General features: G+C 37.5%; 1 long non-coding RNA gene across 1 annotated transcript; it reads right to left on the reverse strand.

Moving 5' to 3' along the window:
• Positions 1-259: 259 nt before the first annotated feature.
• Positions 260-967, reverse strand: LOC124855855. The gene is made up of 2 exons (XR_007035169.1): positions 764-967; positions 260-597 (listed from the first exon to the last, which is right to left on the reverse strand). It is a non-coding gene; the product is annotated as an uncharacterized LOC124855855 (long non-coding RNA).
• Positions 968-5831: the final 4864 nt, after the last annotated feature.

Consider the following 5831-nt stretch of genomic DNA (forward strand, 5'->3'; position numbering starts at 1 on the left):
CTCTGAGGTTTAGTGTGTCCAATTGTCTAACCGTCCTTAGTCTGATGGGTAATTTTCTTCCACAAACAACCCAAAAACACACACACACACACTATAACTGTGAGAAAAAGAAGAAAAATACAAAAGACGCTTTGAGTTCCCTCAAAAAGTTTTCTATCTCAGAGGAATCCAATAATAAGTGGCAAAACAACCAATTGCTTTGATCAAAACTAAATAAAAACATACAAACAGCCCTGGGACAAAACAGGCACTCGATGGCTTTCCATGAAAATACTGAAATTTTTTTTTTTAATTACATTTTAAGTCAGCAGGCCTTATTTAAATCACCAACACATCCAAAATTGGCCTGAACAGGGACATCTGAAGTCACTTCATCAATTCTTTATCAACCCATTCGTTGTCATCCTCTTATCCTGTCGGTTCCAGACAATTACAGGTCCAGGGAAACTCCAGTCATCTCTCTCCCCAACAATGGTCTTCAGCTCAATAAAGATGATTGCAAGGTGTTCCCAGACCAGAACAGATAGAGCACACAGTCCCTCCAGTGTGTTCTGTTGTGGCCTCAGTGTCTCCCAGTTGGAGTTACCTGGAAAACATCTTAAAAAAAAACAAAAAACCTTAGTAGATGATCCAAATGCTACAATTGATTCCTTATTTGAGTTATGGTGTGTTTTACATGTCCCACTGGTAGGAGATACTGGGGCAAGCCAAGGACTAACTAGAGAGATATACATATACTACACTGACAAAAGTATTCTCTCACCAGTCAAAATCATTCAGGTGCTCCAATAACATCCATGGCCACAGGTATGAAGCTGAAGCTAGGCATGCAGCCTACTTCTTGTCATAATGTGGTTTGCGGGCGGACCAAAGTGCAGACAAGAGCTAAGCAGCAACATGTTGTAAAAGATTTCAAAGAAACCAAACAAGGCACTGCAGATACAAACAAAAGTCCAGATCCACAAAAACTTACAAGACAGGTTCTGCAGGAACATGGAAAAACTCAGCCCAAATACATGGGTAGAGAACAGGAGGAACCAGCAATGAACAGAGACACCAAACCAACTAATATACTGGGGAAAGACAAAGACAGGTAATCAAAGGAACTGAGAACAGGTGTGACAAGGAGGCAGGGAAGTAGAAGGAACAGGTGATACAAATACAAAGGTTGAGGAAAGTGAAAGGAATAAACAAACAGAAAACACAAACTAAGCAAGAGCATAAAGCAGAGGATGAAATAAAGAACTAGAATAACTATGAACTAAAGTAAACAGAGAAACTAGAGGGAAACATAGAAACAAAAACAATAACCTAAGAAATAAACAAGAGCCCATAAGAATCTAAGTTACAAAATAAACAAACGTAAACAATAACTAAAGCTGGAATAAGAACAAATACCTAACCATAACTAAACATAGAGATACTAAATAAGAATCCAAGGGTGAATAATAATAATAATAATAATAATAATAATAATAATACAAAAAATAAAAGAAAGCAACAACAAAAGGAACTAAGAGTTAGAGGAACACAATACACACAAGGAGATGGTAGAGGGAGGAAAAGAAACAAATAAACATGATGCAAAAACCAAAATAGAAACATCTAGACAAAATAAACCCTCACAAGACACCAAAACCAAAGTCCAAATTGTCACACCGTGACACTTCTACAAACAATGGGTCACTCTCAGGAGGTCTGTGGATTCCAGGGTGGTGCTATGGTAGGATGCTATCTGTGCAAAAAGTCTAGTCCTGAAGTCTCCTTGTCATTAAATATTCCACTGTCGACTGTTACTGATGTCATAACAAAGTGGAAGCAATTTCGCGTCACAGTAGCTCAGCCAGGAAGTGGGAGGTCACTTAAAATCACAAAGTGGTGTCAGCAGACCTAGAGCGGTATAGTTTGGAGAAGTTGAAAACTTTCTGCAGGCTCAATAGCTACAGACCTCCAACCCTTATGTGGCCATCAGATTAAAGTGCATAGGTTTGCATGTCAGAGGAGGTTACATCACCATGTGCAGTTGGATGAGATGGTGGTCTCTCAGAGGAACCTGTGCTGCTTCTCTGACTTTAAAGGAGCAAATCAAGGAAGTTTGATCATTTATTAAACAATGGATCCCCTGTAGCCCAATCTCTAATAAATTATAGTTCCTTTGTTTCTTTGCTTTTGTTGTTTAATTAAGCTTCTGTACAACACATAAATGGACTTTAAATATAAAACAATGGATCCTTCACACAATCCAGCTTCTATAACCTAAAATCCAGACGTCTAAGCCTTCATTATCTGGTATGCCGTCCCCTCACACAGCTGCAGTTGTTTAAGCTCTTTATGTTGTTTGTTCTGCAGCCTCCTCTATTGTCAGATTAGTGACATAGCAGCTCATTAGTCCATTCTCATTGACATGGGACCAGAACACTGCATGGGCTCGCCTCTGTGTTTCTCCCTGGAGTCTGCATCTGTTTGCATCTGTATAGATACGTTACAGAACAGCTTCAGGAGGCAGAGGCCAGATACACAAACCTGAGGAATGTTGGAAAACAGCAGAGAAAAACAGCAGAATTAAATAAGAGTGATACCTGATACTCAGACTTCACCAACCGCTGCTTTTTTAGAATATCAACACTCCCTGCAACAAAGCAGGCCAAATCTCTTTAACAGTGCACTGAAACCTTATCCCTCCTCTAAAAGGCAGGACTCTCAGATTTCACCCTGATTTATAAGAAACAAAACAGGATGGATTTGGGGATATTTCATGTATCTTTCTCGTCTTTCATCGGATGGGAAATTAAAGTGAATAGAGTTAAAAACGTGCATTTCATCCCCCTTTTTTTCCTCCATTCTCAGTCTAAAGCTAGCCAGGATGCTAGAACCTCATTAATGGGCTGAATACCTGACTGATCCCTGCAGCTGGATGTGTATTCGGCCGCAGGTGTAAACATGAGCTGAGGGATTAAACCAGTTTTCACTACGGCACTGAAAACATTTTATATTCTGTGTGAACAAAGATTACAACAAACCAAGAACTGCTCCACAGTTCTAGTCAACCCTGCATCCACGTATAGACTGTAAATATCCGATGCAATAAAATGCACTGAGCTGCTTGTGTTCCCAGATTTTGACATGATTTTAACCTGTCTTCATTCTGATTTTATCCTCAGTTTATATTGATTCCGTCATGGCTTAATGTGAAGCACTTTGGGAGTTTTTATCTGGAAAGGTGATATATGTCCCCGATTTTATAGCAGTTTTGTCCTGGTTCCTCCATGGTTAATTCTGTTTTTGTCTTGGCCGTAGTCTGATTTTATCACAGTTTATCCTAGTTTTATCATGGTTGCTTGAAGATTTAGCTTTTTTCCTGCTTGATCCTAATTTTCCTTGTTTCACCCGTTCCTGTTTTGTTAATTTTTGGGTTTATCCTGTTTTTTTCCTAATTTTACCCAAATATTAACCTGATTTTGTCTGTCTTTTACCCTGATATTATTCTGATTTAGTTATTGGTTTACCCTAATTTTATTCAGATTTCTTCCCTATGTTATCTTGATTCCTTCTTTTTTTCTGGTTTTGTTCTGCTTTTACTCTGACATGATGCTAATTTCATCCTGGATTTGTTCTGCTTTGTTTTTGTTTTAATCTGATTTTGTCTTGGTTTTGCCCAGGTTTTTTTCTGGTTTACCCTGATATATCTCCTGTTTCTTCTCCTAGTTTTTCCATAAATTAAGAATTAACTGCTGTTGCCTGTAAAATATTATGAGGCCATTTCCAAACTATGCTAAGGCAATCCTTCAATGAAGAGAAACAAATATTCACAAGTTGAAACTCTGTAAAACACTTTTCTTTCTTCCCTGAGGTGAACACCCCTGCATATTCCCCCAAGGTCAGTGAGCGCAGTTCTCACAGAAATGACAAAAAACATTGTCAGCATGTTAAATGTTAAAGATCGTGACTTACGATTGCAAATTTAGATTAAAATAAAAAAAACAAGGCTTCTGCAACAAAGTCCTTTATTCAGAGACCAGATTTGTTTAGAAATAATACACAGCAAAACGTTTTTAAAGTAAACCAAACACATCATATCATCAAAAAGACATCGTACCAACTGTTCAGCACGGTGGTGGAAAGATGATGATTTGGGCCTATTTTCCATCCTCGGGACCTGGGCATCTTCTGAACTGGGTCATCATCAGCAATGCACAACAGAATGGCTGAAAAAGTGCTGTACTGGCCCAGCAGAGCTCAGCAGAAACAAATGTCTGCAAACATCAAAGAATAGAATCAATGCAGTAAAGTAAAGTAAAGTAAAGTAAAGTAAAGTAAAGTAAAGTAAAGTAAAGTAAAGTAAAGTAAAGTAAAGTAAAGTAAAGTAAAGTAAAGTAAAGTAAAGTAACGTAACGTAACGTAACGTAACGTAACGTAACGTAAAGTAAAGTAAAGTAAAGTAAAGTAAAGTAAAGCAAAGCAAAGCAAAGCAAAGTAAAGTAAAGTAAAGTAAAGTAAAGTAAAGTAAAGTAAAGTAAAGTAAAGTAAAGTAAAGTAACATAAAGTAAAGTAAAGTAACGTAACGTAACGTAAAGTAACGTAACGTAACGTAACGTAAAGTAAAGTAAAGTAAAGTAAAGTAACGTAACGTAACGTAAAGTAAAGTAAAGTAAAGTAAAGTAAAGTAAAGTAAAGTAAAGTAAAGCAAAGTAAAGTAAAGTAAAGTAAAGTAAAGTAAAGTAAAGTAAAGTAAAGTAAAGTAAAGTAAAGTAAAGTAAAGTAAAGTAAAGTAAAGTAAAGTAACATAAAGTAAAGCAAAGTAAAGTAAAGTAACGTAAAGTAAAGTAAAGTAAAGTAAAGTAAAGTGGGCCTAACATCCTTTACAATGATGTAAGAGAATGAAGAGATGAAGCCATGCAGAAAACAATAAGAGTTACTGCTGCTTCACCACTTACTGTTTGTCATTAAAAATATCTTTTTATTATTAAAAGAAAGATAAGATAAAAGCTAGTTTCTTGTTGATCTCTCAGTGTTTTTAGACGTTTCTCCTTCGCTTCGTTGAATGAACCTCAGAGAGAAATATTTGTTGTTCCAGTTCATACTGAACTTTCTGTTTTCCTCCACCAGTGCTGTTTTACATTAGAACATCTGATTGTGAAGGACACAAGGTGGAGTTTGTGGTTTACGCTTGTTGCACATCTCTCTCGTTTCCTTTCCCTGTCCAAAAAAATCCATTGTTGATTCCAAGTTGTGTTTATCGGTGTATCTCCCAGATTTTTCCCATAAATGCACATTAAAACAGTATGACATTAACCAGAACATAACCCAGCGAGCTGCTTCCAGGCTGTGCTTATTGAATTACCCGACCTGCGATAGAAATCTGCAGCAGTTACGTGCCAATAACAACACACTGAGAGGGCTCTAATTGAAGAGACTGGAGTCAGGGTTGAGTAAAGGTTTTAAAGCATTACCAGGCATTGTTTACTGCAGCAGATACGCTTGTTGTAATGAAGTGTTCTGTCGATTTAAGGCATGGAGGGCTTTCAAATCCATCTGAAGGGAGCTGTTAAATGCCCTTATCATGAAGCAGTTGATAAATATGTGCAGAATGCTGAGAGTTTTCCTCTTTCTCAAACATTTTTCTGTGTGATTAAGACACATTGATTATCTGAACCCGGCTCCGATATTAAATTTTATGCTGAGGCTCCCTCTGAGGCCGCGCACTGAGAGGAAGGGGGAAATATGGAAGTTGACCCCGGAAGCTCCAGGGAGTCGTGGAGCAGAGCTCTGACAGTTTTCAGCTGCAGGGGAATGTTAATATGTATTTCCAGGATTACTGAATTATGTATATG

This window comes from Girardinichthys multiradiatus, chromosome 19, assembly GCF_021462225.1.
Source record: "Girardinichthys multiradiatus isolate DD_20200921_A chromosome 19, DD_fGirMul_XY1, whole genome shotgun sequence".
NCBI lineage: Eukaryota > Metazoa > Chordata > Actinopteri > Cyprinodontiformes > Goodeidae > Girardinichthys > Girardinichthys multiradiatus.